This window comes from Rattus norvegicus, chromosome 2, assembly GCF_021556685.1.
Source record: "Rattus norvegicus strain SHRSP/BbbUtx chromosome 2, alternate assembly SHRSP_T2T, whole genome shotgun sequence".
Classification (NCBI taxonomy): Eukaryota; Metazoa; Chordata; class Mammalia; order Rodentia; family Muridae; genus Rattus; species Rattus norvegicus.
The window spans coordinates 150925545-150943231 of record NC_141535.1 but is presented as its reverse complement, the minus strand read 5'-3'; the positions used below and the strand labels follow the sequence as shown (position 1 = coordinate 150943231).

Below are 17687 nucleotides of genomic sequence, written 5' to 3'. Positions count from 1 at the left end.
CTGTATCCATTTTTCTGTTGAAGGGCATCTGGGTTCTTTCCAGCTTCTGGCTATTATAAATGAGGCTGCTATGAACATAGTGAACCATGTGTCCTTGTTATATGTTGGAGCATCTTTTGGGTATAGGCCCAGGAATGGTATAGCTGGGTTCTCAGGTACTACTATATCCAATTTTCTGAGGAACTGCTAGAGTGATATTTTGGCCTTAGAAGTGGGAACAAAATACTCAAGGGAAGAAATACAGAGACAAAGTGTGGAACAGAGACGGAAGGAAAGGCCATCCAGAGACTGCCCTACCTGGGAATTCATTCCATATACAGATACCAAACCCAGACACTATTGCTGATGCCAAAACGTGCTTGCTGACAGGAGCCTGATATACCTGCGTCCTGAGGAGCTCTGCCAGAGCCTGACAAATACAGAGGCAGATGTTCACAGCCAACCATTGGACTGAGCATGGGATCCCTAATGGAGGAATTAAAGAAAAGACTGAAAGAGCTGAAGGGGTTTGCAACCCCATAAGAAGAACAACAATATCAACCAATTAGACCCCCCTTCCCACCCCAGAACTCCCAGGGACTAAATCACCAATCAAAGAGTACACATGGAGGGATCCATGGCTCCAGCTGCATATGTAGCAGAGGATGGCTTTTTTGAACATCAGTGGGGGGAGAGGCCCTTGATCCAGAGAAGGCATGATGTTCTAGTGTAGGGAGAAGTCAGGGTGTAAAGGTGGGAGTGGGTGGGTGGAGGAGCACCCCTATAGAAGCAGAGGGAGGGAGAATGGGATAGGGGGTTTCCAGAGGGGAAACCAGGAAAGGGGATAACATTTGAAATGTAAATAAATAAAATATCCAATAAAAAAAAGAAAACAAAACACGGTTACTACCATGAATGGAAAGAAACCTTTTTCTTGTCTGCAATGATAAAATTTTCAAGAGGATTCTAGTACTTGAAGCAATTTGATCTCCTGAATAAAAATAGTTTTGAGCTGCATCACTGACAGAGCATTCCTGTCTCATAACCTTGTATCTTTATTGTCTGGGATTACTGCCCTAGCCAAGTGGCCAGATATATATATATATATATATATATATATATATGTATATATATATATATATGGATGTGGGAAAGGAGATCAAGCTGATAGCCTTTTGTCATCTGTAACACACAGGACTTCTGCCTGAGCCACAGGTGATTGGCTCACTTGGCCCAAAACACATGGGCCCTTCCCCATAAAGGAATAAGAGAAATTGGGAAGAAAAACTCCAGCAATGAGACCTGAACCAAGGAGCAGCAAAGAATGTTTTGATACAACTTGTCTTTTATTTTATTTTATAAGGGCTATGTTCCCACTTTCTGAAATGGATAATCAAAGCGGAGTACAATTTTTCCATTAATTCTATTTATGTTTATTTTTTACTAGTGTGTCACACAGACAGTAAAAGCCTAGTAAGTATTCCCTGAATTTCAATGGCTTCTAAAAAGTAAAGCCTTTGATAACGTTGAGGGTTCTCATCTGATCCTAGAAAGTAGTAGGTCATCATAATATTTGCTTAAAATAATAACACAAGACACAAAACTTTTTGTTGGTTTGTTTTGTTTGAGATAGGGTCTTGCTATGTATACTAAGCTGGGCTCAAACTTAAAAGTTTCAGCCTCTCTTTGTATTCTTGAGAGTGCTGGAATTTCAGATGTGTGCCACCATGTACAGCTATGAGATGTAAATTTATTTAGTAAAACAAATTCTGTGGCTACTATATATTAATCTCCATAGGCACTCAAAAATGACTTTAGATAGTCTCTAAAACTGAATATACAAATCCTCTTCCAGGTAGAGAGAATGGTCACTAAGGGTTTTTCTTCTTTTCTGTGGTGGTTATATAAGATGTCTCCCCATAAATCTGGGGGACATTTGACTACTGGGTGTCTAATGGGTAACCCTGACTAGGGAAGGTTAGAACGTGTGGCCTTACTGGAGGAACTGTGTGACTGGGGTTGGCCTTTTAAAAGCCCTGGCTATTCCCAGCTCAGTCTCTGCTTTCTGCTTATGATTTGAGAAGTGAGTTCTGAGCTATTTCTGCCAGCATGCTTGCTGCTTGCTGCAACAGTTCCTAGTCATGGTAGTGATGGACACTTACCTTCTGGAATTATGAGCCCCAAATAAACCCCTTCTTTTATAAGTTGCCTTTGTCATGGTGTTTTATCACAGCAATGTAAAAGTAAATAAGACTTCCCTATCACCTGTTCCCATTAAACAATGAGATGTGTGTAGAAAGGAGAGAGCTAAGTTGCGTTCACTTTAGACATCCAACCATTATAGGGCATAACTATATGCTTGTCTGCGAAGAATTTGTAGAGCTACACTCTCCTGTTTCCTGATTTCTTGTGTTTTACATTGGTATTGAGAACAATGATGCGCACCTTCTCCTCTATCTCTAGTTGAAAACCATTGGTATATTCCCTGGTATCCTTTGTATAAGCATAAAATCTCAGAAGACTCTCTTTCCTTCAGAGATAGTCCTGAAGGTTAAAAGCTTAAGCCCACCTCCAGCAGCTCCCTTCTGTTGCTCATCCACTCTGTATTTAGGAGGCACTTAACCATCTGTAATGAACAGACCCAAAGAAGAATATGGCAGGCATGTAAGCTATTGACTTCTTCTTGATATATATAGTGCACAGGGAATATTGAAGATACCAAGCAAGGGCCCATTTCACTCACTGACAGGTAATGAAGCTGGCCACTCTATTCAGACAGCTTTCTTTTGTTGGATTTCATAGATCCTGCTAACTACTTCCCTTCTGACCACTCTTCACACAGCTGAAGAGTTCCTCCTGCTGAATTCACACCGAGAATTGGGCTGCTAAAAGTACTTCCTCCTCATAACCCCCACAGGAAGTCACTGCCAGCTCTATAATGTTTTTAAATCCTACCCAGGAACAATCCTCTAAAAAAATCAATTATTACTTGAAAGGAACAAAGAGAGAATACATAGTGCTTAACTCCTAAAATTATGTTCTGTAAAATTGGGGAAAAGGGGATTAGACTTGAATGGTGTCTTTGTTCACAAATGTATAATGTACTAGTCAGAGTTATGAAGGTAGGGGAGATGAGAGGAGAGAATAAGAAATTGGTCCACTGGTTCATATGATTATGGAGTCTAAAATGTACCATAATCTGTGCTTTCTAAGATGGAGACCCAGGAAAGCTCATAATATGGTTGTAGTCCAAGTTGAATGCCTGGGAATTAGAAGAATCCATGGTATAAATCTTGGTCTACGGGCATTCAAACAGTATTTTTGATGAACAGTCTTGCAGAGATAGTGAATTTGGTCTACTCAGTCCCTCAAGTGATTGAATGAAGTGCTCCATACTACAAAGTGCAATCTTTTTCCAGTCCACCAATTCAAATGTCAGTCTCCTTGGGAACACCTTCTTAGACAAATTGAAGGTAATATTTAGTCATATGTTTAAGCATCTTATGATCATGTCACGTTATCACATACAATTCAGGACTACATGCCAACTTCTTGTCTTTTTGGGTTACATAAATTGTGGTACTAGAAGAGAACTTAAGACTTCTTATTTAAAGATGGGGAAACTGAGGTTGTCATACAAATCTACAAGGCCTGTCTCGGAGTCTCAAAAACAATTTTTGGAACTGGAAATAACCACAAGAGAAACTATGCTATTTTTTGTTTCACTGACCATTGGGAAAGTAATTGTTCAGGTTTCTGAGACCACTGATTGCCCATTTCTACTCTATTTAACATTATCAATGAATAGTTAAACAGGAGCACAGAGTCACAGTGATTTCCTACTTTCACTCCTGTTCTCTTCTTTGCATTTCCTAACTACATCTCTTGTCACTCATGCTCACACCTCAGAAATGCTTTGGCTAACTCACTGAACTCACTGTCACTTGATGACAGCTCAGTTGCATCCCTAAAGCAATCAAGGATGAGATCTGAAGCCATGGCTGATATTCCTTAAGAAAACACTGAGTTCCTTTCTATAGGACAGATTTTGTGGAAGGGTCTTGAACTTGACAGTAGTGGGTGACATATCAGGCATTCAATTATTTTTTCTTCAGGCTTTTTGTCTCCAGACAAAGCCTGAATCAGGCATTAGTCAGGTCATTTGAATGACCTCTATGAGTATTTTCCTGCAAGCAAAGTGTTGACAGGTCACCAGTAACTAATAAACAACTCGTTTCTGAAATAAACTGCCCGAAAATGACAAGGAGTCTCTATGCTATGGATTGGATGCTATGGTGTGGATCAGAGTGCTTCTGTAGCTGAAAAGGTTTCAGGTACTCTGCTTTTTCATGGCTAGTAAAATCAAGAGTATCCCCAACCTCTGAAGTTGCCTCAAGAATGTTCCAATGTCTAATATCTTTGTGCCTATGGTTCTCAACTTGTTGTCTTGTTCCTTCTTTGACTCCACAAACACTGTCCCAGGTGTCCTTGAATTGGTTACTTTAGCAACAACTTCCTCTTGATCTCAGACCTCAAAATAAGTGACCAACATTGAGGTTGTACTCAATTCTCACTTAAGAAATTGTACCTGTTTCCCTGGGTGGTGGGAATGCACACCTTTAATCCCAGCGCTTGGGAGGGAAAGGCAGGAAGTTCTCTGCGTTCAAGGCTGTCCTGGTCTACCAATTGAGTTCCAGAACAGCCACGGTTACATAGAGAACTCCTGTCTTGAAAAACCAAAACCAAAATTAAAATTTAAAAAAAAAGTATTAGAATTAAGTAACAGAACTATGACGAATAACTCCTTTATGAAATTCTATTGATCTTCTGTCATTCTCCACAAGAGGGAATTAGAGTGGTTTTCATAATAGTCACATGATTCCACTTCTGTTGAATTCAGATAGCAGGAAATTCACCAGGCTGTGTGTGAATACACTGGGAAACATATGTTTACCTTGTTCCTAGGTCATAGATCTTTCCTAGGCTTCCTTTGTTGTTGGTGCTGGTGTTGTTGGTATTGGTGGTGGTGTGGCAGTGTTGGTGTATTACAATGCTGTAATGAGCATTAATTGCCAAGGAATAGAACATCCAACTCATTACATCCAAGTTGAATATGTTTGGGAAATGAGAAAATGACTTACAAAAGCTCTCCTTGCCTAAAAACACATTTTCAAATGCATTCACCATCATAGAAACTCGCTGTCAGATTGAGGATTTATAAAGGTCTTGGTCTATGGTTTACAGATTAGAATCTAGTATTATGTTGGGCATTTGGTCGTCAATTTTAAAACAAATTTTCAGCTTTCTGTGGATATAAAGAAAATGGAGAGCCTTGCAATAGACTTTCAGAGTACTAGAATACATGCACACTCAATTCTCCTTTGTTGGTCTATTAGCATCAAGTGTTATGCAGACATGAAGAACTGTCTTTAGGGAGGACATATTTCACATTCTTGCTCTTTATTAGTCCTAGTGATGCAAATTTTTCTTAAAATAATACTGCTGCTAAATGAAAAAGATAAATCTTTTTCCTCTTTGCTAAACCAATTTTCCTCAGGAAAATTCTTTCAAGAATTCTACTTTATATTCCATGATAACTCATCCATGACCAAAGAACCACTGGGGAGAGCCTTACATTTAAAATGAAGTTATGTGCATTAGGGTTGTTGGAAACGTTATTATTCAATGGTATTTATAAAAAGAATAAATAGTGGAAGAGACTGGTCTTGTAAGAGTTACCTAGAAAGGTCTAAATGATAGAAATGGAAACCAATGTGTGTGTGTGTGTGTGTGTGTGTGTGTGTGTGTGTGTGTGTGTGTATGTGTGTGTGTGTGTGTGTGTGTGTGTGTCTTTGTGTGGGTGTGCATGTGTGTGTAGTTTCTGATTATTATCTAAGGGCAAATTTTTACCCTTCTGTAGCTCACAAGGTAAACACAACACAAAATGCAAAAACACAGAAGGCCTAGAGTAATCTTTGAGCTATGACTCGGTGTCTTATAAGCCTACGTTTTCTCAGCTCACCCACAGACAACAGGGTACCACCCAATTTGGAAACTCACCCAACTAATCAGAAAACACATTTTGAACCTTCTAGTAGCAAGAAGGGAGAAACCAGAGAGAAGAAGTCAGGACGAACAGTCTGAGGCAAGTGGAGAAGGGATTAATCTTAAAAGGAACTTGAGGCAGAGGCTGAAAAGACCATATGGAAAAACCCAAATATTCCACGAGGCACAAACAGCTAAAGAGGGGAAATCCATACAGTACAATGACTTTTCTTTTACTCACGCTGATTCCCAGGCTTCCTGCCAACTTCTTAAAGAGGGAAATACATCATTATTTGTAGCATGTTAGACTTATATTATTGGCTGTTGTTATAAATGGCCTTTATTATATAAAGTAAGTTGAAGCAATTAGTTATTTTGTCAGGAAGGAAGTTACTGGGAGTTATACATGATCCCCATTATCTTTCCTGTTCTCTACTTCCTGACCTCATCATGGGATCACTTCTACAGACATGACGCAGTTTCTCAGAAAGGCCCGGAAATATAAAGCCAAAGAGATATGGACTAACCTCTCTAAAACTGTGAGGCGAAATGAACATGTCCTTCCTTAGGTGATTTACATCAGGTACTTTGTTACAGCAGCACTGAAGTGGGTGGTATAGCCTTTCATTTAATCACTATGAAATGAGATCTTAAGTGGTCAGGCCCCAAACTATCAGATTTTTCACAGAAATGCTGGAACTAGACAAGAGTGTCCCTGTCTCTTGCCTACCTTGTCTGACTATTCCTCATGCATCCCTTTACAGCATAACATTCTATAACCTCGATTATATCTATACCTAACATTAATTTCTTCTAACTTTTTTCTTCGGTTATAAACTGGTTCTTTTAAGCAAACACCCTACTTTAGGAATGATGCTTTTTTTCTATTTGATGTCATTGCACAAAACATTATTGCTATTTGGAAAGTAAAAAGATTCATTTTCTGTTTTGCTAGGCTAAGAGATATCTTAAATAAATAAATATCTTAAAAGTTTAGTGATATTAAATGTGTAAATTTTTTACTAGAAATATACTTTAAATTTTCTTTAAAAATTTATTTATTTTATTCTGTGTGTGCATGTTTGCCTGCAGGTACCTATGTGCTTCATGTGTGTTCCTGCTGCTTGTGGAAATTAGAAGAGGGTGTCAGATCCCCTGGAAATGAAGTTGAGGATAGTTGTGAGCCACCATGTGGGTGCTGTGCTGGAAACTGAAACTTGGACCTCTTTGTAAATTCAACAAGTCCTCTTAATAGCTAACCCAACACTTCAGTGTCCTCATACCAGGAAATAGTCCTCTAAAAACCATGGGTCTTAGATCTAACACTTGGCATTATATGATTAAGAGTATGCTTTAGGAAGTGAAAGTGCCTCCAACCCAGTAGATACATAAAACAAACTGACAAATACTTTTTAAAAGCCATGCCAAATGTCTCTCTAGATTTGGCGATAGAAAATACTCAACACACCAAAGATTTATGTGAGAAGTCATATTGTCAACTTGACAGAATCTAGGCTTACTTAGGAGACAAACTGTTGGGCATGTCTGTGAATAAGTCTCTAGGCTGTTAATTGAAGTGGGAAACCCCCCTCTAAATAAGATATGGCTGGAGTCTTGGAACTGAGTTTAAAAAGAAAAAGCAAGGTGAGTACTGGCTTTATCACTGTTTTCTACATGGGACAGAGTGCAGCCAGCCGGCTCATGCTCTTATTGTCATGAGCTTTCTACATTGATAGACTGTACTTTAATTTTTTTTTTTTTTTGGTTCTTTTTTTCGGAGCTGGGGACCGAACCCAGGGCCTTGCGCTTCCGAGGCAAGCGCTCTACCACTGAGCTAAATCCCCAACCCCATAAATTGTTAACCAAAGTAAACCCTCCCTCCCTTAAGTTACTTTTGTCACAGCGATGAGAAGAGTAACCAGTAGACTCACTACAATGCTTTTCTCTGTGAATGAAAATCAGAGCTCCTCTATAGATCGTGTGTGTGTGTGTGTGTGTGTGTGTGTGTGTGTGTGTGTGTGTGTGTGTGTGTGTTATACATTTATTTTTCTTCTCCAGGGTAAGTAAACAGTTCATATCCCAGGACCCATGCTATATGCCAGAAAAACAAAATGAAGAAGGTATCTTCCCTCTGGGAATCTTCAAGGTGAGTAAAAATGATAGTTGTACACACAGTTTAATACAGAGGCACATGGAGAAGACAGAGCCAGTGGGTCACTGGGACAAAGGATCAATTCTTCACAAGAGGGCTACCTCATTTGTTGCATTGGATCCTGCCCTGTTTATACATGAAAGGATCCAAAGATCGATGGGACTACTGTAGGGAATGCTCTTGTGACTTTCACGACATTCATCTTTGTTTTCCTGCTTCCTTTGTCCAGTTACATCTGGATCGTCAGGCCATTGAACAAACTGTCAAGAGGCAACAAGCTGCTCACTGTGCTTCGCAAATTAATTCACAGTATTTAGATATTTGACTCTGAAAGGCAATGCTTCCTGCAGCCAAAGGTGGGGACTCAGCTAAAGCTAAGAAGGAGAATATGCAAGACTTGGCAGGCTGAGTGCCTAGCATCAACTTTATTGTTGGCATTCATCAACATCCAGCGCCTCCGTCGGAAGATAGGGTAACAAGCAATGAATCACCCTGCACATCATCAAGGTTGCATACACACTAAATGAATCTTCATGCTGTGGCGTTTGTACAACATTTGGCCTTGATTGATAATTCTGTACAAACTTTGCCATCGCTGCAAAGGGTAATGAATTGGCAAGATCAAAGCTGAATTAAAAGTGCTTCTTCCCCTAAGAATCTATATTCAACCTGAAGTTATGGCTGGAAATGGGCCAAAGCAAATAAAGGTAGGAGCCATGAATCTCTTCCCCTAATCACAAAATTAAGCTGGTGTCAGAAAGGTGCTTATTGTGGGGAAATAAATCACTAGGTCAAAATGATGCTTCTTGATGACTTGAACAATAGCTGGATATGCGGAATAATATACAGCAGAGTATTTTGGCTGAACACATCCTGACATCTTTCTTAGAAGCCTGATTTACAAGTCACTAAATCAACCCCATTGTTAGATAATAATTGGATACTTTTAGATCACAGCTCCCACACCTCTACCCCACGGCTCGCATTGATTGACACCTAAAAGTCCCACTCCTGATTCAAGATAAACGACTGTGGTTTTGTCTTTTTTTTTCCAAGTGACATTGTTCACATGGAAACTTTCAAAAAAAAAAAAAAACTTCATAAAACATAGACTACTCTAAGGATTTTTGAGCCTCAGTTGCTTGCCTGTGTTGGTGGTGAAGGTATTCTACATGTTTCCTGCTATCACATAGCCACTGGCCTCGTGTGGACACTTTTTACTGATGCTTGTGAGGAAGCTGCAACTTTACGTTAATTTCAGGGTAATTAACCTGAAAAGCCAAGGTTCTAGGCAGCTACCTTACAGCCCAGTGTGAATTGTATTTTAAAGATACTGTTGCATAAGGTAAATATCAACTTACATATTAAAAGCAGTATTTCTGAACCACTTAGTTGTTGACTTTTTGAATTGCAATCGGCTATTGATTTTATTAACCCTGTGAATTCCACAACTAACTTTTCAGGATCAATATCTTTGGTTTTCCAATTTATGTCTGTTAAGCAGGTTAGTTGACTGAATAACTGACAGAGCTAAAATAGGCAGAAACATAAGATTTGTACCATTCCCAGAAATAAGCAGCTCTGATGGACGTGCTACCTTTCCCTGTCTTCATTGCTAAAATAAATCCATTCTAAGGACATCTTAAATACTCGTTCCATTCAACTTGGCCTTGGGCAATGTTGAGCAAGCCACTGAGTGATTTCCAGTGATGAAATCACTTAAGTATAAGCTTTTCAAAGGCTAGTGTCTTAACAGTCTCCATCAGGCACCCTAGGCAATACCGTGTGATCTTGTGAATTCTTAGAATGTTTCCATATCTCAACTAAAAATTTCAAAACTGCTCATATGAATAGCTTCTTAAATATAGACGGTTAACGCTTAAGTTATTTTTATAGATTAAGCTAAGATACTGTGTCAGTGTCAGTAATTCTCACTCACTTTCATTGGGCTAAGGTGTACATTTTGCAGCTGATTAAGTCAACAGCCATCCACCTTATGAAAAGTGTCACCTTTGCTTATGTGGGCCCACTGTAGGGGTTATGCAGAACTGGTATGTGACTAGAATGCAAACATGCTGGAAGTGTATATATGGCTGCTTAGATCAAAAAAGAAAATACATACAAACAAAATTGAACTTAGCATAGCATGGAGTTACTGGGAAAGGAAGAGCTCTGGTGACAGGAGCCGATCTCAAGTGTATGCAGAGGCCAGAGCCCAGGAAACCACTTTCTTTCCTGAGATCAGTCTTCTGGGGTTGGCCTGGGTGGGAGTTGGGGTGTGGGTATGCATAAACAAATTATTTCATCTTTCAAATGGAAGATTTTTGGGGCCCAAATGAATGGGTCCCTAAGACTGTTGTAGAGTAGGCAACACAAACAGGCTGCAGGGGTTTTGGGGGTGGAAGGTAGACGCGGAAAGGTAAGGGATGGTACTGATGAAGGAAATGGAGCTGACCCATGGGCCTCAGGACACACTCCAGTGATGAAGGCTGTACTCACTCAACTTCAATGCCGGGAAGCATAGTCTCGGGCCATCTCCACATAGGTCTTAGCTACTTAAAGTAATGCATCAGAAGTTACTGAGTTACTGAACTATGACAATGAGATAATTGCCTCAGGATTATAGTCATCTAAGGAACTGCTTTAAAGTCAGAAAAGGAAGAAGACTTGATGGTTCCAGGGCTCATCCTTTTTCTCTATCTGATATTTCCTTATGAATGAGCGAGAGTGAACACGATTAAGAGCCTCTGTGGAAGTAGTTTAGAGGCAGTAAGAGCCGGAGTGATTGCAGCTGCTGTGCAGCTTGGCCCTTCTGCCTGCCTCAGGATGTTGCCAGGGCAAACATCCATGCGTAATTAGATCCATGCGTATCTCCCATTGAAACAATCAATTGATGTGTATGTGGAAATGAAAGCCAGAGGTCAGGGACCAAAGTTAGACCAGGAAATGTCCTGCTCATTTGGCTCCCAGCATCAGCCCTGCCTTCCTCCCCTTGCCATGCTACTGCTTTAGTCACGCCTCACCTAGATTGCAAGAATAGCTTTCCTATGCCCATTCCCTACGCACAATCCTCTTGGGCATCTCTTGTTAGGAAGTCAGTTTGATCTTCTTATTCCTTGCCTGAAATCCCTCAACAGTTCCTGATCAGTTTCTGAAACCTCCAATAAAATTGCCTTCTTGTTAACCTCGTCAGCCATTAATTCCCTCACAAGGAAACCTCTGCTGGGTGAGCCTGAGAAAACCCAGCCACAGAACAGCCTTAAAGTGCAGAGCTAGAGAGCAAGAAGGAAGCGGGTGGGGCTGGGGGTTTGGAGGCTCCGCTACCGAGGAATGAAAGCTTCTGAGTTCCCCTGGGGACTCTTGGAACATCCTGAGAGAAGTCCCATCATGGCCTTCATTGAGAGCTCAGCTGTCCAGGTTGGTACTCAAAACAACTTTGTTTATTTGAACAACTTTATTATACCAAGAACAAAACACTGATCAAAAGCCCTTGTTCAAACTCTTATCTGGACTTAGCAAACTATCCATGAGACCATTAGGCTAGCTGCCTAGCATCTTCAGACTTCAGAAAATTCCCTTGTAAACTAAAGGGTGGAAGTTTCTCCATTTGTCTCATATCCCTCCGAATTCTAGAGTTCTGTGTCATTACTCTTTGCCCAGAAAGAATGTGTGTGTGTGTGTGTGTGTGTGAGAGAGAGAGAGAGAGAGAGAGAGAGAGAGAGGACAACTTGCAGGAGTCAGGTCTCATCAGGATTGGTGGCTGGTATCTTTACCCGTTAATCCATCTTGCTATTCCCGTTTTCCACTTTTTAAAACCCCATATTAAGGGTTGCCTGGTCTCCTTTTTTGTCTATGTCTTTTTTTATAACTATGTGGTGAACCATTTGGGTGAAGTGTGTAGATCTTATCATAACATAAAAATTCAATCATGACACCTCTTTAAAAAAAAAAAGAATGTTTGTAAAGGGAGCCCAACCTTGACTAGACAGAAGACAAAAATAGTATTTGAATTAACTTCCTTTACTAAGTAGTTGACAGACTTAACTATATTTATTGGAGATTGGGGCTAACCACCTTATAAATAAACCACTTTATGAGTTTTTAATGTGTCCTATATTAAAAATGCATTGCTTTCCATGGTAAATTAAATATATTTTAAAGTCAATATTTTCCTTCTTACTTTTGGTTAAATGAGATAAGATTTCTGCATATTTCGCAGTGTGATTAAGTAGAAAAAAAATCACTTGGGAAATTATCTAATAAAGGAAAATATCTGCTTGCACATAAGAAGTTGAAGAATGTTGGCACAAAAAGAATCAGACCCAAAGCTCAACGGCATGAACTTTGGAAAGTGCAGATACTGGAGTTCCAGGTGACAGATCACTGACGAGAATCTCTTTATAGCTGTGAGTTCACTACTGTTCCAGCTCATTCCACACCTGCCTCTCCAGACTTGATCATGAGGAAATGTGGCAGGCAAATATAGTCTGCTTCACCATAATCTCTTCCTCTTTCCTCCAAATGAGAACATTCTGCTTTTCTGTTTGTCAGCGATCTGGGAATCTCGAGCAGCAGCTGCGGGAACTCATTCATGGCTACCAGCTCTTGGAATGACATGTACTCACTCGTGGCTACGATGGCTCCAGGGAATGTTAAGTGGTCGCTGGTTCAGGAGGAATGGGAAACTCAATCAAATCAAAGGAATGGACGGAAAGGTAGTACTTCCGGGGAAAGCAATTTTTCTCCTGAAAGCAAATCAACTCAGATTGCCACAAATGACCCTCTGGAGACTCATTCTTGTGCTCTGTCCAGATGGAGGTCACAGACAGCAAAGGGCAGCTCTTTTAACACTGAGGGCCATAAGCTTAAAAGGTGCAGAGCTTAGGCTTCCAAACTGAGAAGCTTATAGATCTAAGCCTTGATTCAGAGGCCTATGGCTCCAAGCTTTTAAAGCCTGGAGGCTTATTGATCCAGGAGCTCCAGGCACAGGCTTATTGCTGTGGGAACTGACATCCAGCACCTGGCTAGAGTTCAGGAGCCTGGGGATTGGGAATGTAGCTTTTAGTTCTTAGCAGATCTCTTTTTCCCCCCTTTTCTTTTACTGGATATTTTCTTTATTTACATTTCAAATGTTATCCCCTTTCCCAGTTTTCCCTCCAGAAACCCCCATCCCATTCTCCCACCCCCTGCCTCCATGAGGGTGCTCCCCCACCCACCCACTTTTCCCTCCTGCCTCCCTGCCCTGGCATCCCCCTACACTGCGACATGGAGCCTTCATAGGACCAAGGGCCTCTCCTCCCTTTGATGCCCGACCAAGCCCACCCTCTTAGCAGATCTCTTGGACAATTCCTGTAAGTGGGGTTTGCTGTGCTTGTAGCTCTGCCTCCTTTCGTCTCCCAAAAGCCTCTTATTCATCAGTTTGTTGCTGGTCTGCTTCATGCTTTCTTTCTCCACAAGTCTTCCATCTTTTATGGTCTTAGCATCTTGCAGATTCTGCCCTGATCTCTCTCTCTTTTTCCCTAGAACACTATAGTTTCCCTCCAGTGTTTCAATTGAGAGCTTTGAGTATTGTGGCCCTTAGCTTCTGATGGCTCTGGAACTCTTTGCCTCCTCTTGCTCTTAGAGTACTGAGTTTTGGGTTTTGGAACCCTTGGCTCCTGTTGAATCTCTGGAACTCTTCATCTGGTTTTTTAGGCTACAGTCACTGTTATGGCTGGGAAGTCCGGGATTTCACCTGCTATTTGTCAAACTATCTCAGCACTTCTCTCCATGTAAAGACCCCTGGGAAGACTTGGGGATGAGGCTTAATGTTGTGACATTGCAGGTGATACACAAGAGAACCCTCCTAGACCAACATGACAAGACTGAGATAACTTTCTTATATAACTCAATGGAACACGCATGCTCAAACAGCATACAATTATCTCTCTAGAGTACAATTGGCTCGTGCACACAGTTCTATCTATCACAAATTTTACATAGGTATCAATTACAAACATCACTTACATGCCAATTTTTGCTTTTTGCTGAGTTACTAGGGAGGTCCTCCATTTTATTCTGAAAGAGTAGATGCAGGATATGCTGACTCATTTCGAGTCTTGCTGGGATCAAGAGTAGAGTCAAGGCTAGTGCAAGCTGCCTGGATCAGTTGCGTTTAAAGCAAGGCCCCATGAAGCAGAAAGAGAAGTAGGTCATACCTACACTCAAACTAAAGGTGCATATGCCACTGGATTTTTGGTTCAGGAAGCCGGTTAAGATTTTTTTCACAATGTGGGTCAGTTTATGTCTGATAGAGATGGCCTCTGCTACTTAAGGTCTGTGACCATAAACTGTCTAGTCCATTCCCATCTTGTTCTAGTCACTGTATGCTCTTTTTCTTCTCTAGCACCTCTTTTGGGAGGCTGCCTGTATTACAATTTGTCTGCATTGCCTATCCACAACTCTAGTAAGACTTCTCTTAGACTTCCGTCGGAGTTGTCTTTTAAGTTCTTTTAGTAATGAGATGAAGAACTACAAAATATGGTAGCACATAGCATCCAACATGGGGCTCCCAAAGTTTCCATAGCAACCACATATACATTCATTTCTTCAGTTCTTAAAATTTAATGACTCGTTAAACTTATTTATTTCAATCATTATCATTATACTTAACATAAAGTAATACATGTGCATCTGGCAACTGAGAATAGAAGGGGGACAAAACCACTTTTCTGCAATGTCAAAATAACAGCTGATATTTGGCTATCTTTCATTCTATTCTTTTTCATGTATAAAAATTTAAGTGTACCCATTCATAAGCATAATTTCTATGTATTTTAATTTCAGAAGTAATATAAGGGCCAGTACTAAATATTTGATTAATACTGAACACTTCATACATACATACATATACATTCCAAAGAAATCAGAATGTGCTAAATAAAAATAAAACAAACCAATGTAAATTAGAGTTTAGAACTTAGAAAGGCAAATCCATAGTAAAGATTAGCAACCAGATTCCAAAGCAAAGGAAGTACTACTTCTCTAATGGCCAAAACAAGACTGGCTACATGTATCACTTTCCTTCACTTCAGAGAGAAGCAGAGAAAATTTGTTTCTTCAGGCAAAATACTCCTATGTTATAAAAATTATATAAAATATAAGCAAACTGTTTTCCTCAATTATAGTCAGGGGCTGTGCTGATTTAAGCTTCTAGCTACAATGTTTTTTCTGCATGTTCCCAGAGAGAAGGAAGTTTGAAGAAGCTCCCGAATGGACAGTAGTCAGAAGAATCCTGTACCCAATGGTTTCCTTCACTCTTCAAAGTCCTTGGTCCATCAGAGTCCAGGGACAGAGTAGACACCTCTCTCCTCCATTGTTTGGAGGGTGTCTGAACCATAGACTCTGGTTTTCTCTTTCCTTTCCTGCTTATTCCCACAGATGCCCAGGCTGCTTCTGTCTTACTCTCTTAACACTGGAGGACTTTCCCTCCTTTTCTCTTATCCTTTGCCTTTTTGCTTATCCCATGGCTTTATATCCTCACAATAGACTTCAAGATTTATATCTTAATAACTTGGATATAAATCTCTAGCCCATGAATTTCAGACTCAATTCTATTTGACATTTCCCTGAGCTAGTGAACACGCTTTTTAACTGAACATGTCTAAAAACAGCTCCTACAATTCCTCCCTCCAGACCTGTGTCTTTCAGCTTTATATATCCAATTTAAGACACTTGACTCTCCCAGTTGCCCACCCAAGAAGTTTGAAGTCATTCAATTTATTTGCAAATCCTCCTGGCAACTTTTAAAATAGACCAGAATACAACTACTTTTTATCATTCCCACTCTGGTCAAGTTGTAATTGTTTCATTCTGTGGTTAAAATTTTTAAAAAAAGTCTCCTTTGGGCTCATGTGTTTGAACACTTTGTCTCCTGTTAGTGGGCCTGGAAGGTTGCTGAACCTTTAGAAAGTGGAGCCTTGATGGAAAGAAGTAGAACACTGGAGAGCTTTCCTAGCCTTACCCTGGTGTCTGTTTGCTCTTTGTGTGTGTTTCCTGGATGATGTTGAACATAAACAGTAGTTTTCTGCTCCATGCTTTGGGGACCTCCTCCCATGCTTTCCCATCATTATGGACTCAGGAACTGTAAGCTAAAAATCCGAAGTCCTTTTGCTTAAGTTGCTTTTGGTTCTAGTATTTTATTGCAGCAACAGGAAAGTAACTATATATCCATATTTTATTTCAGTCTACTTTGTGTCTTAACATTTAGGTAAACCTACTAAAAATAGTGCAAGTCATGATCAGTACTCACAGACATTCCCATTCCACTCAGAATAGAAGCACATGTCTTTAAAATAACCTATAAAATCCTTCAGTCTGACTCATCCAATAAGTAATCAACAGCTCAAAGAAAGATCTAGTCTCTGGCCCTCAACCCCTACAAGTTAAATCTCTAAGCCTTAGAATGTCTTACCGTACGAAGGTATTGCTATTTACCTGGAGTCCTATCCATGTTGTGCTATCAATTATCTCTATTTAGTTATGATGGGAACCTTGAACTACCTGCTGTCAGCTCTACCTCCACAAAGGCTAGAAACTAAAGTCAGACACACAGGAAGTTATCATGTCTTCAAGGCACAACTACAATAAAAATTTCTGAAAGAAACAATTTAAACAAGTTTTATTGGTTAGGAGTACCCCATGAATATTATATACATCATTGCAGGGAGGAATAAACAATTTTCAGAGGGCTACTAAGAGAGAAAAGTTTGAAACACCATGTCTATGTACCTTTCTTCCAAGCTAATTTAAATTTTCTATTGTTATGATAAAGTATGACCATGAATATAATGGATTTGTTGAGTTCTGTGTGTCCTTCTTGTGAATAATCTGAGCCCAGGGGATGTCTGAACATGGCATGCGTCTCGTTCTCCTCTTAATGTCATATGCTGGTATTCCAATGTTTGTTCATTTGTTCATTCATTCATTCATTCATACATTCTATTCTTATATTTTTGGCAGCTTTGATGTTTCTTCCTTAGAGACTCTTCCGTATAGCTATAGGACTTTACCCCCAAAGCTCATACAATCAATTTTCTCTTGCTTTGGGCATTTGTTCAAATTTTATCTTTTCAGTGAGGTATTCTCTGGATGTACTGGTAAAAATTATAGCTGGCCACTGAACATGTGCTTATCTTTCATGTGTGTTCTGCTGCAGAAGATTTAGTCCACTGGAACTATTAGGTATTTTATTAATCATTTTGTTATCTGCCCTGCCCTCACTAGAATGAAAAACTCAAGAATTGGATAATGAAACCTGTGTGCTTATTGCTGTTTCTCCAAACACAAGGTGAGCGCTCAGTGAATGTCTGTTGGATGAAAAAATGAACTTGTGTTTTTTTTTATGAAAAAGGTTATTTAGATGGTGAAGAAAAAAAAAGATACTGTATCGCAATTACAGATAAAGCAAAGTAACTTCATAAGAATAATTTCACCAGTATATATTATACAATACATATTCATATTATGTGAA

The 17687-nt window shown here is 39.9% G+C and overlaps 1 protein-coding gene across 2 annotated transcripts in view; it reads right to left on the bottom strand.

The window, feature by feature from the left end:
• The window catches only part of Kcnab1 (potassium voltage-gated channel subfamily A regulatory beta subunit 1), a 456882-nt gene that overhangs the window by 391428 nt on the left and 47767 nt on the right, over positions 1-17687 (bottom strand). The gene's annotated exons all lie outside the window — the stretch shown is intronic.